Source organism: Pseudomyrmex gracilis, unplaced genomic scaffold, assembly GCF_002006095.1.
Source record: "Pseudomyrmex gracilis isolate BER0280 unplaced genomic scaffold, ASM200609v1 scaffold_117, whole genome shotgun sequence".
NCBI lineage: Eukaryota > Metazoa > Arthropoda > Insecta > Hymenoptera > Formicidae > Pseudomyrmex > Pseudomyrmex gracilis.
This window is the reverse complement of record NW_018020701.1, coordinates 408,759-435,181: the sequence shown is the minus strand read 5'-3', so window position 1 is coordinate 435,181 and position 26,423 is coordinate 408,759.

Genomic DNA, 26,423 nt, shown 5'->3' with positions numbered 1-26,423 from the left:
TGAGGTATCGGTTACGCTTAAACCGCGTTTAAGACCCTCGAGACGCGACTTTTCGTGCGATAGCCGGCGGCGGGACCCGCTTAGCGAACAACTTACGAGAGGGCCCCAACCCTCTCTCTCTCTTTCTCTCGAAGGGCCCCGAGACGGTGGCGCCAAGAAGATCCGTATCTTGGCGCGAGGCCCCCGAAGAGAAAGGGCTTCTTCTCCCACCACGTCGGCGCGTCGTGGGCCTCGTCAAAGATAATATCTGATTCCGAATCGTTCGTACGCTCGCTCGCTCGTTCGTGCAGGCTTCCATGTACTTCAGACTCGTTTTCTCGAGGCCCTGCACGAGTACGAATGTCATCGTTGTTCGCTTCTTACGAGCGGAACCGGGCCCTCTCTCCCTTTCGGAACTCCTTTTCGTGCGCGCCGAATTAACAAACGAAAGGGCACTGTGAGCGCATACACACAAGGGGAGTACGATCGAGATTAATTACGCACCGCGACGGTGAAGAAGAGGGCGAGAGTTTCTTCTCGCGGCGCGGACTTTGAGAATCGAAACGCGCTCGCGGATTCGCTCGGTATTCCGCGAGTATTCACATCGCGAAACGACTGACGTGTTCTGTAATGACGCAAAATCAAAAAGCATGTCTTATCTGAAAGAATCGGCGCCGCCGGTGAGCTTATTAACCGAGAGGTTATTATATGCGGATGTAATTAGCTCGGGATATATATATTACGGATAAACCAAAATTGGGGGTTCTGTTATATATTTATTAATCAGTAAATTAAAATAATTAAAAACATATATATTCGATCAGTGAATTAAAAAAATAATTTAAAAAAAATTATACTCAAGTTCACAGATTTTATTGTTAAGTAAAAGAATAAATAATAATCCAGGGATGGAGAGAGAGAGAGAGGATACAACATTGGCTCATTTTTTGGTTTATAGTTAATTATATGCGGCAATTAAGCATGATGCGGTTAAAACAAATAATTAAAAATAGATAGTCGAGAGAATATATTCGTCCGACACATCGGACGAATACATCACGGGAAGGCAAAGAACAGGAGAGAGTTGATCTAGAGAGATTAATTGCAAAATTATATAGCAAATAATTGCCACGCGGATAAAACGAGTAGGTAATCGGTGCGTATTTGAAGCGCGTCATAAAGAGGAATTAATCCCCGCTAGTTATTGATGTGTCATTAATCGTCAGGTCGTATCGTCAATTTTATTTGTGTATTTTTCTCACGAATACAAAAAATTTATTTTAATCGCGCTCCGCGTACATCTTGTACAAATATAAAAAAAAAAAAAAAATAACTTTAACGTTACTTGTCGCGCAACAACAAAAACATCGCGTTCCGATAGATAATCCCGCGCGCGATTAATTAATTAGGGAAATAATATAGCGCGTCTGACACTGATTATACGTGTATCGCACAACGAAGAATCGAATTCAACCGCGACCTTCGGAAGTATTCCCGCGTAATCATCGGATGTCAGAGAAGCGCTTTTCTTTTAAGATGATTTATTACAAATTTTCTTAATGCTCTCGGCTTCGAGATAGCGTGTGTGTGTTTCTCTCGTGTGCGGGTTTATGTTGCGCCTTCATCTTCGCGCAAGGCAAGCCGCCGCGTCATCTTCGTCGCGAGGAAAGTACCGGCAGGTCGCCGGTACGCTAGGCGCGGTCAACGAAACGCGGCCAGTCAAAAAATCAAGCATTTGTATTCCGCGGAGATTTTTCAACGGCGACTGGACAGTTTTCTCATTTCGTTTATGGCCGGTCGTAACATAACTCCGGACCTACTACCGCCGCCGCCGCCGCCGCTGCCGCCACCGCCGCCACCGCCGCCGCCACCGCCACCACCACCACCACCACCACCACCACCACCACCACAATCACTGCTCCCTCGCTCTCGCGGCAGCCGCTTTTACTCCTCTCCCTCTTCTTGCCTTGTGGCAGATTACCAACGCGAGACGAATTCGCGTAGGTGGAACGAGCGTGCTCTCCGGTGTCCATCCGGCGAGAGAGCGTTTTCAAGCGCGGCGCAAACACGCGATGGTGAGTCTCTCGGTATTCCTCGTAAATTGGCCGCGGGGCCACGACGGGAGGTCTTCGATTGTAAAAATCCCGACTTCCGCTCGACTTTTCCCCGCAGTCGCGCCGACGTCAGTGGTTTGCCACGAAACGTTTACGGATCACGGCGCTTCCGAACCGATCGTCACGTCTGCGGCCGAAAGAAATCGCATGACACGTGTTTACGATACGACACGATCGAAGAATACCCGAAGACCTTAGACGCGCAAAAAAACTCAATTTGAATTCAAGTTCTACTAATTATAAGATTTCTCTACTCTCTCTCTCTCTCTCTCTCTCTCTCTCTCTCTCTCTCTCTCTCATCTTAAGTGTTTTTTTTCTTTAGAAATCTTGTCATTATATGCAAATGACAGCGTTAACTCGAGCCGAAGGCCGACCGAGCTTTTATAAGAGTCGAACGCATAATGAGCGCGCGGCGCGATCGCGCGCGCTCCGCACATATACACTTGAAATATTTATTTTTCGAAAATGAAGAAGCAGTCTGGGGCTCGGGTCCGGTCCGGAGACAGGTTCACGCTAAATGGCGGTCAGACCAGGTATGTCGCGCGCCACGGGGTGTCCACAGTCAAAAGCGCCGACTTCGTCTTCCTCGCTCCACGACGTTCTATCACTCCCTCTCTCCCAGCGCGAGCCGCACTCTTTATCTCTCGAGTTCTCCACCGCGCCGAACGCGTGGATTAATTTTCAGCCACGTTACGTACGTACGCGCGCTATTTCAATGGCGTTGCGCGATTATACAAGGCAAAGAAGCTTTCGAGTTAATCACTATACTACGTTTTTAGCTTTTTGCAAAGCGAATCCGACTCTGAGTTATTTTGTTAGTTAGCGTTCTCGCGCTGCTCGATACGCGTTTCTGTCATGATAGCAGCTTCCCCGTTATTATCGGCGCGCAGGTGCACGCTCGATTTACAAACGGCGAGCGTAATTCCATCAGAGTTCGTAAAACTCGTGAAATCCATGGTATATTGTCGTAACAAGATATCATCGAATTAGCGTTGGAGATCGCGCGTAATTCCCGGGGCGGCGTCGATTTTTCTAGATGATTTACAAATTAGCTTCTGTGTGTTTCCTACCGGTCGTGGGGGGAAAAGATCGCCGGGCCTCGCTCGGGATGATCGGTGCGCGTCCGGGGGGTGGAGGTTTCGTTTACCACAAGGCTGCTTCTGCGAAGAAGGGGGAGCAGCTCCTATTAGTACTTCTGGCTCGGGCCAGCTCCGCCGCCCACCTTCGCGGCGCGGGATAACATATGGTTAGCTGAGATCTCTCGAAACTCCATTAACATAACGCCGATCTCCACCTGCTTCACGAAAAACGCGACCAAGGCCCGGTGGTGGCTGAGCCTCGATTGTTTTCTCTCCTCCTTTCTTGAAAACTCTCTTTGCCGTCGTCGAAACGGCTGTCGTTACTTTTCGCCCCCTTTTCTTCGCGACACTTTCTTCCTTTCTTTCCCACGCCTTCACGATCCGCGACGACGACGATCGATCAGACTCCTCTCCTCTCGCGCAATGAGGAGAAGAAGAAGAAGAAAGACACTGTATTAAATGCTTCCTTTGCTCGGCAAAGACGTTAAACGAACAAAAACGTCGACTTCTTGAGCTTCTCCGCTTCTCTCTTTCCACAAACGATATAACTTGTCTCAATTCAACGCGTTTCAATTTCAACCATTTTGTTACTACTCGTGAGACGAGAGTTGATGGCATTTTAATTTAGCACGTTACATTATTCGCGACATCTCTCTTTTTTTTTTTTTTTTTTTTTTTTTTTTTTGAAAAGACCCAAGCTAATCGAATTAATTAAGCCCAGCGTAATCTGATCATTCCTCATCGTGTAATTAAAAACAATTAACTAATATAATGACTATATTAAAATATTGTAAATTTTTAAGTGGGCGGCTCTGTGCTAATAAAGAGATAAGATCCTCTTGTGACGGAAGACACGCAGACCAAGCGCCGCGGCCTTCGTCGTAAAATAAACGTTTTTACTTGAATTGCCGGTCACGAAAAGCGAAGCGAGCGAGCGCTCGTATACATATCGCTTTTTCTCTCCGCCGCGACATAAATATGCCGAGATTAATACGCGACGCGCACAAATCCCGAACCACAACCAGTATAGTTTATTGTCCGATATGCGTTTGCGGGACGCGCCGCGTAATAAAAGGAGGAGATCTCTCTCTCTCTCTCTCTCTCGTCTCCGTTGGGGTTTGTTGTTGCGTGCGTTCGCGCGCTATCGTCGTCGATCGACCGAATCGAATGCGTTACACACTTCGGGCAATATTGCATTCCTCTCCGCCTATGAATTATCTAGGAATCGACACTCGCACTCTCTTCTTCCCTTTACACAATATTATATCCTTCCCTCTTGTCTCGTCACAAGGGGACGATTACCAATTTTCGCGCTTAAGACCTTCGGCCGTGACCGTGACGAATATCCGTGATATATTCCACGTGCTACGAAATTCATGAAAAACGACTGGTTTTCGGATGAATCATGACCGGGGAGACAATGCGACGTCGTTTCCATTAATTTATACGTCATCGGATATATATATATATATATATATATAACGCGCGTTTTTTGAAAGAATTTTAAATAAAAATTGATGATTTTATACAAACCAACACTTAATCCGCGGGTCGCGGAATATTCCGTTCTCTGCGACCTATGTTGAAAATTAAATGATTTATATAAATATTTTAGTGAAACACTATTAACTTTGTTCTAAGCGTGAAAAACCGGCCGCATTAAACAAAAAAGGCGCGCGCACAACCGGCCCGCAAATTAAGTGTTAAAAAAAATTAAGTGTTAGGAAAAGAGTTTTTCATGTTGTTTATACAATTAATAACTTTTTGACATAATCTTGTTTTTTTCGCACCGTTTAGTGATTACATCGTAATTTGACGAGTACGGCGGACAGTCGTGTTTAAAAGATTCGAAAGCATTTTGAAAAGATAAACACGATGATTTTTTATGTAAATTAAAGAGATAATTTTTTTCGTGTTATTTTTATTATACAGTTAATAACTTTTTGATAGAATCTTGTGTGTTCTCTGGTTACCGTTTATTGACCACATCGTAATTTGACGAGGACACGGTCGTGTTACGCTCTCCGGAGAGAGACGCCGCGCCGGTTCCTCGAGGCTTTCATCGCGCAAGAGCGATGCCTGATTTACTGCCGAGCCGCACTCACCCACGATGCGTCCGTTCTAATTGCAGACCGAGCGCAAGCTCGTACGAAGAATATTCTCCGATCCACACCCCCTGACCTTCCCACCTGCCATCGTCCCACGCGAGGCTCCTGTGAGATATCAAGCGCTTACCGCGATGCATCACCCGATCAGGTGGACCGCGCATAACAGAGACATTTGCCCGAGGAGCGATCCCGAGGTCGCGGGATCATTCCGTCGACGCGATACAAATCATTGATTCGATATAAATTATCGAATCGATCTCATGAACTCTCTTTCTCTTGAAAGAAAAGACGCGCGAGAGAGATAATCGAATTACCGTAATTTTTTGTCGCGCAGTGGCGATCGAGAGCGCCGAAGTGTTTATTGAATTTGTCTCTCACGCCACCAGAAATAAACGTGTACGCGCGAAGGGATCGTTCCGTTTCTGAAACCCGGTAGCCCGAGGGCCGCGAGAGGAGCTCGACTAGTCGCGTGGATGTTTGCACGGAGCAAATCCTGACTATTACGCTGTCGACACTGCTGCTTCTTCGTCGTCTCTCCCTTCTCTCTCTCTCTCTCTCTCTCTCTCTTTCTCTCTCTGTTCTTCTTTTGCGACCTCGTGAAAAGGAAGAGGAACGCACGAGTAAATCCACGCCAGAGAACCGCCATTGCGCGTCTCGTGTCGTTCTCTCGGATCCGCGCTGCCTTTACTCCGGTATACGAATCATTTGCACGTACCAGACTGGCACTGGTATGTACCCAGACACGTACGAGAAACGAGCGTGTATGCGTGCGAGAGATCGCGTAGGTAAGCACGGTTTGCTGGGGGCGTGGCGGCTCCCTGGTGGTCCGTCACTGGCGTGGGTTACGAGACCCGCGCCGAAGGGCTTTCTTCGTGGCGAGCGCCCCGGTGACGATTTTCTTCTGGGGTCCAAGTCACCCAAGTGGCGAAAAGTCGAATTAGAAACTCAGTTATCGAGAATCATCGTTGAGACTTTTTTTTTTGTTGTTTTCAGATCAAGTTTCTGGGCCGAAGAATTGATTTCGACAATGCTCTTCTTCTTTCGCGCGTTTACTTTCGTTCTTGGAAGAGTTTCGAGACTTCGCTTTGTTACTCGGGCGTTTCTCGAACAATCAGACATATTCCGGAAAGACCGAGAGCGGGGAGGGGAGAAGTTCCGGCGCATAAAGCTCCGTGGAAATACACGAAACATCGGTCTAATAGCCGCCATTACGCTCAATTAGACCGAGCCGGCTGTATTCACGTGGACGAGCGAAATGCGCGTTATTAATACCCCATCGTGATCCGCGGCTGGAAAGTAATCACAGCTCTGGATGAACGCGAAAGGAGATCTCAATCTCCTTCAGAGAGTTGTATCGCGCGAGCGAGCGAGCAAGCGAGCGCGCGGGCGCGCGCAGGGCATGATGTCTGCTGCGCATGAAACGGTTCCGTTCAGCTTCTGGCGTCGTGACTATACGCCAGGTCTGGGGAGATATGGTATACAATTATAGAGAGAGAATCGCGCGGGAAGGGGGAGTTTTCGCTGGCGCGGAATTGCGACGGTGAGGTATTTCCACGGCGGATACGTGCACGTTAGATGGCAGCCATGGATGGAAGAACTTTGATTAGGTGTTCGCGCACGAGCATCTCGTCCATTAGCAGCCCCGACTATATATGTTATATACGTTGCTCTCTTAAGTGTTTTTTTTTTTTTCACAATTTTATTATATCGGAACGTTTCTGTAAATTGTGTCGCGATAATTAAAAAGAAAAATTGGCTGGTTTTATTTGCGTTAATTACAATCCACGCTGAGATCCTTCTCGGATCTCTTCCTAATTGATTTGATGTCTGCAAGGATCTCATCAAATCAAATTTCTAGATATTGTTACATCGCGTTTTCAGTCTCTCAAAATTACGACATGGAATTAATTTCAGCCAAAAAAAAAAAAAAACTGGCGCTGTCAAAATCAAAGATAAAATCACAAGGTAATCGTCACGATGCGGCACAACGTTTTAAAGCCCACGATATTTCACGTAAATTGGATATATGTATATATACATATATATAAGGAAATGGAATTTTTGAGAGTTTAATCAGTTTCTGAAAATATTAATAACGCGGCGGGATGAGTACGCCAATGGGCAGGTAACAACCGCGTAACGAGGCTGACTCGCGCGTTCTCGGTCCTCCACGCCGTTCCCGCGTCCTTCGTCCTAGCGCGCGCGTTCGTAGAGAGGCGCTCACGTCTGGTCACGAACGCTGGACCTCACATCGTCACGGAAAAGACGTTCTCCTTGTTTCGTCGGCGTTATTAACCGGTCCGCGACATTAAAGCTAGCTACATGGTAACCGTCACCAGATTGCCGGGGAGAATCGACGGGAATGCGCTTATCTCGCTTCGAAAGCTCCGCTATTACAGTAAACCGTTATTGCCGTACTCCACATCGTGCCATTATGATTTCGTATTCTCGCAACAAACCGCGTCCTTATATAGCGTCCGACAAAAATCTTCTTAAAGCACGCCGGAATGTGAAGTAGATCCTCCCGTAGACGCGAGTTTGTCGCATGTTCGCGTTTTGAGCGTATTTCGTTAGTATTTTTTCTCGTCGCGTGTATACAAATCGTAAAACTCTAATCTGTTGTAAATAAATTGTATATTTTTCTTGCAAGAGACAGATTGTTGTTCGAACATCTCACGTCCATGATGTTAAAAACACTGTCTGTAATTTCGACTTGCAATTAATTAATAAACTTTGCGAGAAGCGTGTACTTTTTTACCCCAGGTGTAATCCACATGGAAAAACGCAGTCAGCGTCAAAGATCTTTCTCGTAATTTCTCGTTTGCTCGTTTTATTTTTTCTTTTATCTCGTTTGCGCCTTCGGCGATGTGCGCCCCGTCGCTTCCGGAAAATAGAACGCGCCCGCGCGTTCATAGAAATTAATTTTTGATCGGTCATTCGGCACGTCGCCAGAAGACAAGGCCGTTTTCGACGGTTTCGACAATTCCGTCGAACGAGCTAATACCCCGCGGGCGTCTCTCTCCTTTTTCCTTTTCTCTTTTCCTCTTGTCTGTTCTTGATTTTTTTTTTTTTTTTTTGGTTTCTTTTTTGATTTTTTTTCTTCAACCGAACGTTTCGCTTCCGCGAACAAATCACCGAGAAACTCGGTGGTTAAGCGTTTTACGACGATGGGTCACTGCTCGTGGTCGTCTGATTATCTCGTTTCTGCGGAATTATCGGGAATGCTACCTTAGAAAACGAGGAGGTGGGCCCCATTCGGTTCGAAGGTATCCCATAAAAATAGCCCCCGAATAGTCGATCGCCTCGATCTCTCGCTCCTCTCGTCCGAAATTCGTCGCTCGTGGTGCCTTGATTAGGGATTATTTTCTGTGGCAGGGCGCTGACGCGTTTCGCGACTGAGACAAGAGTCAGTTGTTTAGCAAATTGGTGTCCTCTCTCGGTCTCCAACGATTGATCATCCCTCTCTCTCTCTCTCTCTCTCTCTCTCTCTCTCTCTCTCTCTCTTTCTCTCTTTTTCTCTCGTTTGATGGTGGCGATTATGATTGTCATTATTGGCCCACCGTGAAGTAATGATAATAATAATAACAACGCGCCCTCATTTTTCATACGTCGGGACAAAATTGAAATTGTCTCGCGAAAGAAAGTTCACATAGTTATTATGTGTTTCGTGAAAATACTCAATTATCGTGCGGTGCTGAAAAAGATCTTTACGCTTTCTTAATTACTAACCGTCGATCGAACGTCGATCGATCGATCAATATAAGGCGATCTTACATCAATTTCCACGCTCGTCGATATTTCGCAAGGACGGCGACCGTGTCGTTTTCTGGGTCGGTGGGCCGTGCCAGAAGCCGGACAGCGTGAGAAGGTCCACGTTCTGAATCTATACGGGAAAAAGAGAAGGATCGCGCGATGATGAAAAAGTGGGAGACGGAAGGCGCCGTGTTAATTTCACTTCGAAAAATCGTAAAATGCAAATGAACGATCCCGGGGCCCGGGGCCCCAATTGGCAAATTGCGAGAGAATGTTGCGCTGCGCGCACGACGGCCGCGCTGGCGCCCAAGGTGGTCGAGTAATTTCGCGAGGCCTCCCTCTTTCCCTGCCCGGGAAGTAGAAAAAAAAAAAAATAAAATAAAAAAACAAAATAAGAAAAAGAAGCACACGAGAGAGGACGAGAAGAACGAGAACGGAAAAGAGACAGGAAGTAGGAAGAAAAAAAAAGCAGAAAAACGAGCAGCTAGAGTCACAAGGGGGTGGAAGGGAAGGACGCGCGCTTCACCACCGAGCATGCAGGCCATTCAGAAAAGGAGTTTGGCTGCGGGACATAAAAATGTGTTGATTATACGTTGTTGAGCATCCTCAAGCCCGTGGTGTCGTTAAGAAAACACATCGAAGACGAGGCAAAGAGAAAGAAAGAGAGAGAGAGAGAGAGAGAGAGAGAGAGAGAGAAAGAGAGAGAGAGAAACGACTCATCCGCGGAATTGTTAAACGCTCGACACGATCGTCACGTTTGAGTGTGATCATCGCGATGACACGGCAACGGGCGCGGTATAAAATACGGTAATTACCATGAGAATTAATTATATTATCTTGAAAGTCAAGACAATGTCGAGTATATTTTGTCGTTTAATAATGAACTTCGTCATCATGTCCACAGTTCTCATTAATAATTTCTACAAAGGCGTACGACGAACAATATTGACAATTTGTTATTAAATGAAGTTTTAAAAACCGATATATCCGATCCGTTTCTCCTTCGTTTTCCGTTGACCGTCGATGATGTAATTAGCATCGATGCGAGAAGGCAACGAATTAATAAGTCGGCAATCAATCCGCTCGCGATAAAGAAAGTGACGAATAAAGCAGTTCTGACAAAAGAGTAGCTCGTAAATCGACCGGAATCGCGCGGATGGGGCTGTTAATCGGTCGCAAGATCCAATAAGACTAATGAATCGTGGCGAAGAGGCGCCTTCGGTGGGCCCTTGGGCCCGGATGTGTTCTCTCTCTCTCTCTCTCTCTCTTTCTCTTCCGCGATACGTCTGTCCGTCTGTCTAGTCCGTCCGTCCGTCCGTCCGTCCGTTCCCCGTGCGCGTTTCTACTCGTGTGGTGGTGAATGTGCGGAAGATTAAAAATAAATAAAAGGTAATAAGTGCGGGGCCCCGTGCGAAACCCGTCATTACGCGAGGCGGGCCCACCTTGTTAGCCCAGTGGGCCCCCATGACCATATCCAGCCACTCTCATTCAGGACCTTCTCTCTTCTCTCCCGGAGGAGTCCTGGCGCCTGTGCCGTTAAAATTGCCCGAAATTCCCGGAATTCTTACCTCCCGACGTGGTACATACCCACAACCGCCATTACTGTCGTCACTCCTCCGTGCCTGGAATTCTCTCTCTTTCTCTCGTCCGAGTGTGTGTGTGTGTGTGTGTTTTTCTCTCTCGCTTCTACAAAATAGCGATCGTAAAACCGGCATTTGTGGACTTAAGAAAATTACGGTTCGCTGATTGACAAAGTTATTTCCTTGAGCGCGATTATGTCAGAGCCGCGTGCGAAGTCGATTTTCGACGTAAGTTACAAGTTCACATCTTGTACTTACACCGCGTGTGTATCTTTGAATTGAAAAAAAAAAATTGTCTGGTTCCTTGCAAAATAATACTATTTCTAGCCAGTTCCGTAGGCATATATATATATATATATATATACGCGACAACTGGAAGCATTCTGACTGCCTAAATTATACATCGACAATTTTAGTCACGCCAATAGTCGTCAGTCGTGACGCGAACGGCGTTTTCGACGAGCTAATTATTTCGATCATTAATATTCGTTAGCGTCCATCGGAGATACAAGAGCCAAAACCAACGTTGTGTATCCGGCGTGGCGCGGATATTACTCGATATTCGCGTTCGTGTTTGTGTATGCAAATCGTCGATATCGACACTGCCAACTTTCTCGGCTTCTCTTTTCCAAGACCGCGTGGAAAGCGGTCGAACAAGACCGAGCCACGAAACAACAACCCGGTATTACGCGTTCCGTCTCTGGTATTCGCGGTATATCCGAGAATACGATCCCGGAGATGCGAGAGAGAATGAGGGGATAGATTATTGCGGGAGGGAGGGGGATAGATAGATAGATAGATGAATAGAGAGAGAGAGAGAGAGAGAGACGGAAGGGTTGGAGTCGTCGGTTGTCAGCGACGAGGAACGGTGGTTAGCCGACAGGGAAGTGGCGTAGGAGTCTTGCGCCAGCGCTGGGTAATGCCTAATGGCGGATAATTGGACAAAGCCAGCCGCAAATTGGACCACCGACCGTGGGGTCGTCGGGTCGCCGGACGCCAATCGTCATCGCCGTTATTTGCATCTGCCGATGCGCCCGTACAACATACGTGAGGCCGTTACGACGTAACAACCCTGCTCCGGTTCACCGCGTTATATTGCGCGAATGATGTAACGCCGGAGTAAGAGAGAGAGAGAGAGACAGAGAAAGAGAGAAAGAGAAACCTCGAAGACGTCCATCGGGCGCCTAGAAATAGAACTGACCGACTCTCTCGTTTATTCGCAGCCCGCTCGACTCGCGAATAGTAGTCGGAATCATGCCATCCGCATGTCAAACGAGTAATAGTACTTTGCGCGCGGACTGTATTTCCTTGCAAGATTAAACGACATAATAAATTTAATAACTAAACGCTCGGGATGTATTTAGAGATCACACGCGAGCGCAGAAGATATAAAAATTTAAGAATAAAATTCAGAAAATATATTTATCACGAATGTGTGTGTGTGTGTGTGTCGCTCTCGCAGCAGGTAGAAAAGTAAAAGATTATCTCCTCTGCTACGTCGAGGAACGAATACCTACATACATCATTATTTCTTGACGTATTAATTTTTTGCCTTTTCTCATATATTGAAAGCATCGGTTTATATTTCGCATGCGCGTGATCGCGCGTGCATTCATCCAGTCGCTTGTACATTAATTATTTCTCGCAACGCGAATTTTTGTTCATTTGCTTCTAACGCGAAATGATGAAGATGCGGTCGCTAATACGCTCCCTCGGCCGTCACCGGACGAGATTTGCTCCGTAAAAACAGTCGGCGCGTCGGGACATCGGCGCGTCATATATTAATTATCATCGCGATTTCTTTTATTAGCTCGTCGTCAACTCGGAATTTATATTAGCGCAATTGAAGCTTCGACGGAAAACGTCGGCAATGCACAATCATCGCGGATTCATTTGTCAGTAAACAACTTCGTATTATTGCATGTTAATGGACGTCGTCGGTTTTCCCTAAAATCAGCACTCGAGTGGGAATGGTCTTTATTGCCTCTGATCGCGTTTACCCTTCAACCAAGTGTACTCCCCCTTCTTCCGACGCAATTCTTTCAGATGTCATTAATTACACGGATTACTTTGTAAGCATTCTCGACCCCTCTTTCTCCTCATCTCGAATTCACGAAGACAGATGGCTGTCTGGCTGTATTACAAATAATTAAGCGAGGATGCTTATTCTCTTTACCTCCCGTTTATTATTTCAGACGTGTATCTCCGAATAATTTTCCTTTTCGCAAAAGTTGATTGAGAGAGAAAAAAAGAATCGCGTAACGCGATGTTGATTTTTTTCTTCTATTTTATACCCGAACGTCGGAAAGCACACGCGCGTGTCATACTTTGACACATTTGATTTGTTAAAATTAATTTACTAATTAAATTTAATTTAATCCTGATAAACGAGTCCGATTACGTCACGGTATTTTAAGTAAAATATACCGTGTCCGATAACAAACAAAATATCTCTCCGCGGATATCTACACACGCGTTTATAATTATCTCGCATTGCCCTAAGAGACGTCACACGAGGCTGCGGAAAAAAATGCAAGTCGCCCCGAAGGAGAACGTCTTCAAAGCGAACGCGGTCGGTGCGCGTTACGGCGATAAGTCCTATAAATAAAGGTGTCGCTAGGTGGCCAAGTGTTTTTCTGGGTTAGCGCGCGTTTCTTCCATCGGTCGTGTCTTCTTCCTCCACCTCCTTCGGACACGCGACTTCTCTTTTCTCTACTACTGTTTTTCTTCAGTTTTCTCTCTCTCTCTCTCTCTCTCCTCTTTTCTCTCTCGATGTGCACTGCCACTCGTGCGGAGATGCTAGGCCGAGATCGTCAGCGAGAGTTCCGGGGCTAATTACGATAATGAGGCAGGCTAGAGGATCCGCCGTTCGTCGCGGCGAACGCGACGAGGACGTAGAGATAGGCGGGGAGATATCCTAGAGAAGGAAAGAAGCCGGAGGTTACTGTGCGAGTTCAACATCGGTGAAGGAACAGAAAAAGAGAGATAGAGAGAGAAAGAAAGAGAGAGAAAGTCGCGTCGGTTGGCTTAGCACTTTGAGCTCGCCTCGGAAGCCGCCCTCGATCTGATAAGATAAAGCTTTATACAGCCCTCTTTTTGGTCGCTCTTCGTGGTATGTATATGTGGTGAATACGCTCTCTCGCGCGCGTTCCGTTCGCTCGTACGAATCTCTCCAAAGCGAACGGCGACGGTTTCGTCAGCGACAACGCGACGACCGTCGTCATCATACCGATCGCTCGGACAGATACGATGATCTATGTTGCGCGGCTTGCCTGGACGCCTTGGCAGCGAAACGCCTCGTCGTCGTCGTCGTCGTCATTACGAAATCAGTCTCTTGGAGACCGACGCGCGTTCGTTTTCGCGCGAGCTCCGTCGCTTGCCGGCGTCCGATTATAGCAACCCTCGGGGACGCGCTAATTATCTTCGTGCCGATCGCGTCGCATTTTCTGGCCCGAAGCGCCGATGGCGGACGTTATCGCGCCTCACGATCGCCTCGCGACACACGGCGCGCGCTTATCTATCTATGATCCGCGCGCGCGCGCGTAATGGTATTTCGGATAAGTCCAATCTGATAGTAAATTGGAAGCGGCAGAGAACACGCTTATATTCTGGTCCCACTTCGACAATCTGCCGAGTTTCGCCACTCGGCAAGAAAGTCGTGATTTCGCAATTGTCGCAGAGTGTCGATATTCGAGCGAGCGCCGTATTTCTCCGTCGTTAAAAGTTTCGCCTCCTTTTCTGGATCTCTCTCTCTCTCTCTCTCTTTCTCTCTCTCTCTCTCTTTCTCTCTCTCTTTCACTCTTCCCCTTAATTGCGTATCGAGGAGTCGTTGTCTTCTTGTTTCCTTTCCCGCGATGTGTCGCAGGTGTCGCTGCCGGGACTTTTTGTTGGGGAATCGACCGGTCGGATTAATAATGCTCTTGTGTAACCGATCGAAGGTATCACGATGCATTCTACCGAGAGAGGCATTAGGTCAAGTAAAGTAATCTCTTAGCAGTCACGCCAGCAGGGGTCCCTCGCGCGTATACTCGGGAGTAGTAGTAGTATATATATATATATATATATATCTACCTGATTGGTTTTCGCTTCTACTACCCGTCCACTATTCTCTCCAACCTCGGAAGAGTTTTCCCGCTGCGAGCGCCCAGCCCATTTCCGATATTAACACTAATCGGGGTTGCCATTGTCGCCAGGTTCGTTGAGATACTTTCTCTTTATATGTCTTCGTGCCTTACGGGAGCCACGCTGATGAGAATCGACTCGATGCGGCTCTCAACGGCAGATGATTTTGAAACTCTCAGATGAAATAGTTCGAATGTAGTCGCTTGATGAATTTCTCTCTCTCTTTATTTCGCGTAGATTTTCGTTTGTTTAAAAATTATTATTGCTGATTTTTTACTCGAGTGAAAAATATGAAAACGTGCCACATCGGCATAAATCAAGAGAGTCGGCGAGAGTTGCCGATCCGACCGTTTTTCGACATCGTTTTCGGCCATATCTCGGAATGTCAGTCACGATCAAACGACATCCACGATCGAGCTGGTTCTCGTCACCTCGTCTCCTCTCCACCGTCGATCGGTCGTCGTAGCGTATTCCCGCGGCGTTCGCCGCGGGACAAACACTCCCGGTAACGACCTTTCCGGGACCGAAATTCGGGCGGCGTGGCGCGTAAACTCGTAAACGAGCGTGTTTAATACCGGTCTCCGCTCGCGCAGTCGGTCGGCAGCACGCGCGCGCACACACGTAGGTCGGCGTCGGATCAAAGGATCACGTCTCTCTCCTACGCACATCGTGTCGTCCGCCGCTACATCGAGCTTCGGCCTTCGTGATGGGCATGGGAACCGATTGCATTACGCCCGGTGCACGACCGGAAAAGCGTCGCGCGCTCCGCGATCGTTTTTTTTTTTTTTTTTTTAGCCGCTTTAGCCGAAAGCTGCTTCAGAGGCGATACGCGCGCTCTCTCACGAGAGAGAAAGAAAGCGCGCGTAAAAAAAGAGATTAATTTATGAAATATCGGATCACACACCGCGATCGTGTAGCGCTCCGCGTCGATTCACCGTGCGAGCCGCGATGAATTTAGTTGGATTTTTCAAATTTAGAAAGGAATTAGAAAAACGCACGGAGAAGGAGAGCCTAGTCTCTTTATCCAGGGAGAACTCTAATTCCCGATTGAGAAGTTATTGCAAAAAAAATGTGTAACACATTTATTTTCTCACATCTATATCGCAATAAATAACACAAAGTAAATACACACGAGTGTCTTTTTGAAATTCTTCGGCGTCACGTGTGTGGCCCGCTCGAGCCACGCAATCTATGACTATTCATGAGACATATCGACGGGGTGGTGGGGCCCCGAAAGGGGTTGGCGGCGCAAAGGGGGTGTGTGACTGAGCGGGGAAAGGAGGGGGAGGGAGAGGCGAGGAGAGACGACGATTTCGCGTTTGTGCAAGGCCGCACATCCGGCGGGCGATCTTGGCAAGATCCGGTAGGACAATGCCGGCTCCTTTACTCTTTCGTCCCGTCTGCCACTCCACCTACTTCCCTCCCTCCCTCCCTCCGCGCGCTCGCAAGTCGTAAGCAACCGCGCGCGGTCCGAAAAGGACGCAAGGACCCTGGGGGACAAACAGAAGTATGATCCAACATGAAAGAAACGCCGCCGCGCTCCGCCAGGACTTGTTCCCCGGCGTACTCAAATTTGGATTTATATTTATGCACGATGAAGCTCGCTCGTTTGCCACGCATGCAAATCACGCCGGCTTCGCCGCGAAATATTATTCTTGCGGAAAGAATAATCCTTGCCGGATTCTAACCAATAACGATGCAAATCAAGAAACGATTGTATCGAGGAAAAATAAAAGACGCTCGTGCGTTCCCGCGGCGCCGCCGCGGACAAAACAAATTTGTTGGAAGTTGAGTTCCGGCGATTAAGTTACATCAAACAGTAAAATGTTCCAGCATATCCTCTATTTCGGTGATGAATCGCGGAGTTTGCCCGAGGTTTCGCGCGATATATCTTCTTAGCTGAAGCACTCGCGTAAATGCGAGTTACCGATGCGCGTTTCAGATGGAACGATTGATAAATTATCGAAATCATATTGTTGTTGACAAGTTTTTCTTTAGAAACAACAATTGTCAAACGCTGACTCGTTATCGCAATATTTGAGCGAGCAGCTCGTCAAAGTGAGTAGCCCATTGCGGCATCGATGTTGCTTCAAAAATTTCCTCCCATTGAATCAATTTTTTAGATTCTAAGATAAACGAAAGCCAACACGACGTCGTGTCTGGCGAACAAGACGGGGCGACAATTCAAAGCTTAACTCGTGCGAAATTTCGCAACGATCGAAATGTGAGCTGGTATATCGTAAAAAATCCACTGAGAGCTTTGTCTACTTTGGCGAGCAGAAACATTACGATAACGAGTCAGCCGTTTGACATTTGTTTCTCCGAAGGGGATGAAACAGCAACAGCGACAATCGCTGTCGCTGCTATCTATGCGTAGTTTCGGATACTTATCAATCGCCCCACGTATGCCGGAAGGTAAGTGTTTGCACTGGTTAGGGTTGCGCTCGAGGTACGTTTGACGTACGGATTGGTCAGTTTGGCGGTGCAAAACTAGGTTCGTTAGCTGATTGAGTTACCTCGCTCTCTCGCGGTCAGCGCTGATTAGAACAAACTGACCGGCCTACGCAGCTTGATTGCGGGACAAGGATGGGCGGATTGGAGGACGCTTCGCGTCTGTTCGCGTACGTAGAGAGAAAGACACAGAAGCGGAAAGACGACGGGATAGAGAGAGAAAGAAAGAGAGAGAGAGATAGATAGATAGATAGATAGATAGAGAGAGAGAGAGAGAGAGAGAGAAAGAGAGAGAGAGAGAGGATCGATGGGATTTGCCGTACGGTCGTGACCACGACCGGTTGTTTTCGGATTTCGTTCCACCTATCGCGGCGTAGAGAGCTGCAGAGCACGAACGATACTCTGCTATCTCTACGTGAGCGGACTGCCAACGGCGACGCCGCAATACCGGACTATCGGCCGAGATGGCCGACTTGACTAATTGGCAATACTTCCTCCCGAATGACCATAAATGACGCTCGCCACCAAGCCGTGCCACCGGGGATTAACCCACCGCGAAGACGTAAACCCCTTCGTCACTCCGACTCCGTCGTTTATTTCATCGATGGACGTGACTTGTGACGGAACGTCCGAGTTCCGCAACTCGGGTGCGGAATATCGCGTTTGAGGAAATAAAAAAACAAATGGACATTGTGCTCATTGGTTGATACCTGATGCCACTGTTTTTTTTCTTCTCACGCGATAAAAAAGATAATTTATGATAAAGGAGAGATTACGCGTTCTTAATTCTCTCGAATTAAACAATTATCTCCAGCCAAGAGCACGAGTAGAGTAAGCATCTTTGTGTTTTGTGAAAATAGCAAAGGGGGGAGGGGAGTGGAATGAGATAAGTCTTTGGCGACCATGTTTCTCGAGGGACAGAACCGGGCGAGCGGAGGCGAAATAAAAACCGAAACGAGAAAAAGAGAGGGAATGACTGAGAGTAGAGTGCACCCCTCGTTAGGAGACGAGGTGGAAGCTGAGAGGTTCGCCAAAGAGCGATGCACTCGAGACCTGCATCCCCCAACTCGCGATGAAAAAACATGGCCGACAACTCGAGTCACCGGAAGGTCCTACCGTCGTCGTGTCTGTTTTTTTTTTTTTTTTTTTTTTTTTTTATCAACTACTCGTCTCACCACGCAAAAAACTCGGTTTTTTTTATATATAATAATTTTTATTATATATATCAATGTAGTGTTTCTAAAAATGCGATGTAAGAGAGACGAGAAAGAAACATTATTGATGTTTAAAAAAGTAATCGATCGAGAAAACAATTTAACAAATCATGAACAATCGACTTGTTGCTACGTCCAAGCTTTCAACGTGTACATTGTTTTTGTAGAGACGCGTTTAATTTCAACTAATTAATTCTAATTAAATAAATTGCACGCGTCATTGAATAACACGAATAATTGTATTTAGCATCCTTGACGCGCGCGCGCGATAACATCGGGCAAGAGTCTTTATTGTCTCGGAATTAGCGTTCTCGTTCGCGCCTTCTCTTTTCCATACACACATACCTACGCAGTGTTTACGAGCGGCGGTCCCATTACCGTGAGAGGCCCCCATTCAGCTTCGCTTCTGCTACTATTCTCTCTTTCTCTCGCGGCGCGCGGGCCTAGTTTTCATTCATATCCAGTCTGCTGATGGCCTCGCTGACCTCGAAGTGGACCCGGGATGAATATTACGTTCGCCGTAATACGCCCTTCATTCGTCCTCCGTCTCTCTCCCTCCCACGCCCGCGGGAGGCCCCATTCGCCTGCCATCTTTCTGCCGTTCATCTTCCTTTTCGTCCGCGATCGCGACGCGAAGAGACGCTCTTTTTCTCATCTTTTTCTAGGCGCGACAGAAAGAAACGTTTCCCCCGGCGCAAGATTCGTATCTGAAGCACCGAGAGATACGTGCCACGGGACTAAATCGTTTGACAGTGTCTCGTGTTGCATGTTGCTGCATTTTATTCCCATTTTTGTCGGTCACCGCTCGCGGTTGACATCATCTTCCGCGGAATTCTCGAAAGGAGAGTCGCAGAAAGAGATTTTGTCAAAATTATTCGCGGCGCGTATACAATTAAAAAACATTTATTCGTAAATATTTATGATATAAAAAATTATTTAAAAATATATTAATCCGATTGAATATTTTGAGATCATTTGATCTAATATTTCTCAAGATTCACGCGCGCACATTTTTCTATGGAAAACAAGTTTTTATCTTAAATGCGTTTAAATATCTTGTATCTCTATTCGCGATCTCTTACAGAGATTAGCGGCACTAAATACGGAGATGATCAAACTGGATTCCTCGTCGCGAAAAAAAAAAAAAAAGCTTAAATGATGCAACACGAGTTTCTTTCTCTCCCTCTCTTTCCGCAAATGTGCTGTCTCAATTCGCGGCGTGCAATCCGCGTTATTTTGATATTCTTTTTGAATGCTGCGCGCGGCGAAACGTTTTGCCGTGAGGCACGATTTGTTCGCTAAATTCTGAGAAAGGAGCGTCATTCAAACGCGGCGGGTTTCGGATCCGTGGCACACCTGGAGTACGTGATACGCCTCGGTAACGTCCGAGTCATTGCGAGGAAAGGACAATCGACTGCAGCTAAGGAAGCAAAGCGAAGCCATTAGGAACAAAAAAGAGGTACGCGGTCGTTAAGGCGGAGGGAAAACCGCACACACACACACACACGCACACACGTACGTACACAGTGTTGGCGAAACGCGCTGATTAAGGTCAATTATGTTACCGTGTCATTCTTAGTAATGAATAGGGATAAAAATCAACGTGTGTCCGAAATCAACGTGTACATAAAAGATATGAAAACGCTTTGATTTTATCTTTATTTGAGGACGCGCGTCGATTTTGTTCTTCGGTTGTAATCGTAATGTAGCATCTTTATTATAAGCGGCGCGCGCGCAGCATACGTTTCAGAGCATCAGAGATGAGTTATAAACGAGATTTTCGGACACTTAAAATGTAGAAAAGGGAAAGTGTGTCTGTGTATGAGTCTAGTTGTTATAAACGAAGAAGTGAGAAGAAGAAGAGATGCAGAAGACGGGAAGGAAGAAGAGGACGTGGAGAAGGAAGATGAAGAGAACGATGAAGAAGAAGAAGAAGCAGAAGAAGAAGAGAAGAGAGCAGAAGAGGTGGGGCCCCCGGGGGGCGGGGGGCAAGAGTATAAACAAGAGACGGTCCCCGGCCACCCAGCTAGCAGCCTCCTCTCGCTCTTCTTCTGGCCCCGACTTCTTCGTTCCTCTCCTTCTTGGTCTCTTCCTCTCATCCCCTTTTCCTCCACGCACTCCTCCCGCTGGCTGCGCTCGATATTCAAACTAATAAATTAGGAGGCCCTCCGGGGCCGGGCCCGCGTATGAATCATCTAAAACAATGGAATGCAGACTAAGATGGCGCCTCCGACTCATCGCTCTCTCGCTCTCGCCTTCTCTCCCGATCACCTCGTTCTCTCTTTCTCCGTTTCTCTCTCTCTCTCTCTCTCTCTCGGTTTTCTTCTTCTTCTTCTTCGTTGGAATATACAAAACGACGGTGCAGACTCTCACTGACAGCGCGACGACAGACAGTCCGTCCGTACTTGGTATCGGGAGGTCCTTTTGTCTCCGCCATGACAGTGGTTCTCATCGGCCGGTGGCGGGACCCGTCCATCGCGAGTCCCATAAATCACACGATCGAGCGCCGTGAACTCTTTTACAAACAAACAGCCTTGCCGAAGCCAGCAGCGAGACTCCGTTCACGAGACGGAGACTCGCATCTTTTTTCGACAATCGCGACTTGGAAGGATAGATAGGAGATTCGAGTCCGGTGAACAAGTTCTCCCGGAGGTTTACACGCGAGTGTCTGTCACTGCCCGCGAGCAGAGTTACACGGGATGATACGTAATAGCGCTTCTTCACCAATTGAGTCGGTGAGATCACAAAAGACGAGAAATTTATACGTACTATCCCGTAATAGATAACATAAGAAAGAGAGAGAAAGAGATTTTTTTGTTTTTATAATTTTGCACGCGCGAGAGAGCATTTACTTTATTTTATCCTCGTGACTCTTAGCAGATCTGCGATGTGAAAACTTTTTGTCCGACCGAAGACGAAGGAGAACGAGCAACGTATTCTACGCAGGTGCGTGTCCATCATGCCCTCAAGAAGGAGATTAATTGATAAATCGCTCCGTTATTGACGTTATTTTGCAATTATCTAATTAGACACGTAATAGTCATGCGATAATTGACAGTTGCCTGTTACGAACGAGATGATTCTCGCTGCGGTCTATGATTTCGATTGCATGTACGAAAACACGTGCATGTTGATCGGACCGGCGAGATAGAATCCGTGCCTCTAAGCGTCGTAGAAAGTGATATGTGGGGATGTTGACTGGCGCGCTGCTTGTCCGCTACGCAAAGAGATAAATCGAAAACTGTATCTCGCGGACGCGCTTTATGTTGTAACGTGATTCATACGTTCGCCAGGTGTGCGCGGAATTTTACAAAACTACTAGACGCGCGACAGACGTGCGCGCGTTATTAATTTTATCAATACGCATCTCACACGTTGCCTTTCGCGGTAAAGAACCGCTTTCTAGTCCTGTTAAATCCTTTTTTTTTTGAGTATCTTTACCAAGTTTCTTACTTTTTCGCAAAAGCGCAATTTTTTTAGGGGAATGAGATTCTTTTCTTCTTAATTTTAATAAATTTTTAATCGCTTGAAAAAATTCTATTCCCACAAAGAGCAACGGAAATTAATTTTCTCGCATTTTTGTTTCAAATGAAAGACGAAGATACGTAAGAGTGTCCATTGCTGTTTGAGGTCCAGATCGATCGAAATCGAAGAGGATTAAAATCGTTCGCCACGCAAAGACACCCGATTCGCTAACGACGGTTAGTTCATTGACGCAGAACGGTGGTTCTATTGTATTTAACACCGGTGACGCGCGGGTGGTGTGCTAAGAGCGGGCCAAAAATAAATCATGCCACCCGCTCGGCCGCCGGTGATCATCCCCCTGCGAAGCGTGACCGTGTTGGCCAACAATGACCATTGTCCGGCCGATACGTGGCCACTCGAAATCATCTCCGGTCACAAGTCATTACCTTTTCATTTTAAAGCATCCCCTACCACGCCGGCCGGCTGCTAGCTTTCACGGGAAACGGGAAATCGGGGAGGGATGTCGCACGCCGACAAACGCGAAGCGCATAAAGGGAGAGAGAGAGAGAGGTGGTTGATTTTGCTCGGTATCTGCCGCCTCGTTCGTGCGGCTGACGCCCGTTCGGCGGACGAGCGTGCGTCATGTATTTTTGTCACGTGCGCGGGAGTAATTAACCGCGCGTTAATCGCGACCGGCGTAAACGCATCGCGCGACTATCGTTGAAGTCATAATTCACCGCGTACCGTATGTGAGGGATCGTTATCGGTTAATGAGACGTTCCAGAGAGACCTCTCTCTGGCGTGGCCGCCGCTGTTTTGACAATTCGAACCGTTTCAGTTTGATCATTTGATTGCGACAACGTTTCGAACGTTCACGAGAAACGTCTCGTTATCGTGTCACATTAGACGCTTAGACACGCGGCTTGACATCTGTGTATATTTGTTTGGGAAGGGAGAGAATGAAATTGCGTGAGAGCGAAAAAGAAAGAAAACAACACATATGTCATTACTTTGAGAGAAGTACCTTCCAATTATTTCTACGTGTTCGTCGTCTAAAAATAGAAAAAGTAACAAAAAATTTTCTTCAACTGAAACTCTCTGAAAATTATCGCGTTTTATTGCGTTAATTTCTATCTGGGAGTACGCCGTATAATTTTATTGTACGTTTTAATCTATCTTGGAGACAATGTTGAATGGAAGCGCGCAGAAATCCGCGACGGCGAAACCGCAGACACGCCGACGACGAGGAGCGGCTAAAGAATCGCGACGGTTTCACGACGCGGACGGGGACGAATAACAGATATAACCATAGAAATTACGCGAGCGCGCGCGCGCGCGCGCGGACGCTGCTTAACCGTAACTGCGGTCGATCCGCAGCGGCCTTCGTCGCGGCAACATGGTGACCAATTTCACCCGAACCACTGTCATCGCCGCGCACCGGACCATGGCGAATAGTCGCTTCTTTTGCCGCGCGGATGTCGTGAAAATAACTATGCGTGGTTGTCCGCCGATTCGAGAGAGCCGGTGCTTACGCGGCGATCTTCCCCCGTCCTCTTGCCCCTCCCCTCCCTCCCATCCGTTGCCGGTCGTCGCCGAGACATCGGCAGATACCGACCGTGAAATTCTGGTCTGCGCGTTTCTTAACGAACGTCTTCACAATTTCTTTCCCTACCCCGCCGCAAGTCTTTCCTCTTCTTCCTCCTTCCTGTGTTCACCTCCTTTTTGTGCGTTCGCGGTCGAGAATTAAATTAGTTCGAGAATTACATTTAATCGAGGCCATTCGATACGCTTCACGTTATCGAGCTGAAAATCATTAGGCTCTTTCTCGTTGGCGGTTGTCTTTCTCTCTCTTTTTTTTTTTTTTCGTTTTTCCTGCGAGCGTTGATGAAATTAGCCGCGTCGAATTTTGCGCAAAGACGAGAATACCCTCCCCTCCTTCCTTCCGAGCGGGTTGACGCTTTTCACGAAGGATTCGCGAATTTCCATACATTGCCGGACGCAAACACCTCTCCGCGCGACATTTCTCCGCAAAAAGAAAACGCGACTCCGCGAAACGATTTCGCGGACACGAGATAGTCAGAGCGCGGTACTTCCTGGCAGCGTCGCATTTCCATCCTGTCGCATAATGGAATAGCGGCGGCGGCGGCGGCGGCGGCAACGCGCGCGGTCGTTTCACGAGTTGTTCACATGCGGAAAATCGGAGGAAGGGGCGTGACGACACGTCGCCTCGTCCGCCGTCGCCTCGTCGCCTGAAACTTCCACAAACGACATTATAATCGTCGGGAAGATTTTTCGTCACGTAGTCGTTAAATGACCACGCACGGACGGAGGCGCACACGTATACTAATGTATGTATATGTTTATATAACGAGCGCGGAGATATAGAACCCGGCCACGGCCCGTTTAATTCGATATTCCAAGGGGGTTGGGCCACGAAAAAGGCAGCGCGCAAGAGAAGAGCTTTTTTTCGGGCTCCCGCTAATGAATCGACAATTTACGAGAGTTTCACGGCTCGCTGGAGCTTGTGTGCTTTGGCATGGTCAGGGCTATCCACCTTAATTTTTCTTTCGCTCTTTCTCTTTTTCCCGCGATCTCCGTCTCTCCGAAATCTTTTTCTCTCTCCTCGCATCTCACCAAGCCAGAACGGCGGTGGCTTTTTTCACAGCCGTGGCCGTTTTCTTCGTTCTCGAGAGAGCAAGGAGCCAAAGGATCCTTCGGGAGGAAGCCCGAGAAAGAAACTGTCAGTGATCGATGGCTACGAGAGGGAGTCACTCGAAAAAAAAAAAGAGCATGATTTTGCAATGAGGAAAATGTTCGGGGGGGGGGGGAGGGGAGGAGGGTCGAAAATTTTCGCTGATGGGATTTTTCCACGAGACGAAAAACTTACTTTCCGCAAGACGCGAGAATGATCGATATGAGAGCGCGCCGTTGCTTGGCACCAACCATATAGACCCGTTCTCTTCGTCGTTTTGCTCGCGTCCCGGAACTGTCGTCACTGTTCGTGACTCGAGCTCATACTTCGTTGCATTCGTACCTCCTCTTCGCTTGAAATAATAATAATAAAAAAAACAAAAAAAAAAAAAAAAAAACAAAAGACAAAACAAAACAAATCAAAGCATTTTTAGCGAAAGCAGTTGCGGGGAACACTTCTTCCGGGTTGTGTGTCTTCTTCCGAGCGCGAGTGGCCATTTGGCGGCCCCTCGGGATCTTCCGGATGGCGATGATTTTGGCGCGAAAAATTGCCCGACGATCGCTTCTGTGGGCGGGATGTCTGAAAGGTGCGCACAATGTCTCGGCCATCTGCGACTTCCTCGTCAATAAAAACGGCATCCCAGCGCGCACAACAGCGCTCGCGTGACGTAATAATAATGGTTCTAGTTTCGATGCGCACAAAACACACACTCACGCACACGCGCAAGGTAGGACACGGTCGCGCGGCACGACAAAAGGCCAGTATGCCGTTTTCTGCGGTTTTGCGGGTTTGTCGGAGCAGTCCGTAGATACGAGCCACACGAAATTTCGAGAGGTTCTTGGGACTGCGAGGTCCCTGTGTAACTGCGGGCCCGTCACTTTATAAACCGTCTCGCAACATCTGACTTTCGGCTTTCACATCGAGGAAGTAATTATGTACGCATCATAAAAATTGTTTCAAAAATTAGAGTTACATATTTCCTCACTAATAATTAAAATAATATCTCTATTAAAATTCAGTTTTTTATAATTACGTTTGTGAATGTATGGCTACACAATTGAACGAATTATGGATTTGAATTTAAATCATATTTCTTGCAAAGAAATTTAAACAAAACTCAGCATACATATATATATATACATACGCGTGCATTGAATCATCGTTACTTCCGGTGCGTTTGAATTTTTAAATCGCACGTACTTGAGGCACACACCCGTGTAATTTAACGTCTGCCACCGGTATCCGTTTCTCGTGTTTTGGGTCTTGAGTCATTGATCGCGCGGTTAATGCTCGGTCAGTCAAGAACGAGTGACAAGCCGGAAGGATACTGCGGCATTTCTTCCGGAAACACGATTTTTGACGTAAGAGCACATGCTAGATTGCGAAGAAGTTTTGAACTCGAAACGCGTCCGGTAAAAATCTTCGCTCGTGCACATGTAACGCTTTCCGTTCCAATGCCTTTTTTTTTTCAGTCTCGTGTCGAACAATCACGCCGAATTGAATTTTAATAATAAGAGTTATAACAAGAGTTACGATTTCCAGGAAACGCGGTAAATACTCGTTAACGATATTTCTTTCCACTCCAGATATTAAGCGTGCGTAACGAACGGCACGAGACGACTCGAAAAAAAACACCGGAGGGTGGAAAGAAAGAATTAATATCTCGCGTCTCGGAGCGCAAGCCGTGTAATCTTGCCCCGTGACGGCGGCCGGTCGTCCCGCTTTTTCGGGTTTTTCCTTGCCTCGGGTGAAAAACTCGGAGCCGTGAAATTAAAAATTCATCTACCTTCGTGGTCTCGCGCGCGGGGAGGCGTGTCGCTGTCGTACGTGAAAAATTGGCGGGCATTTATTTTCTCGTTAAGGACC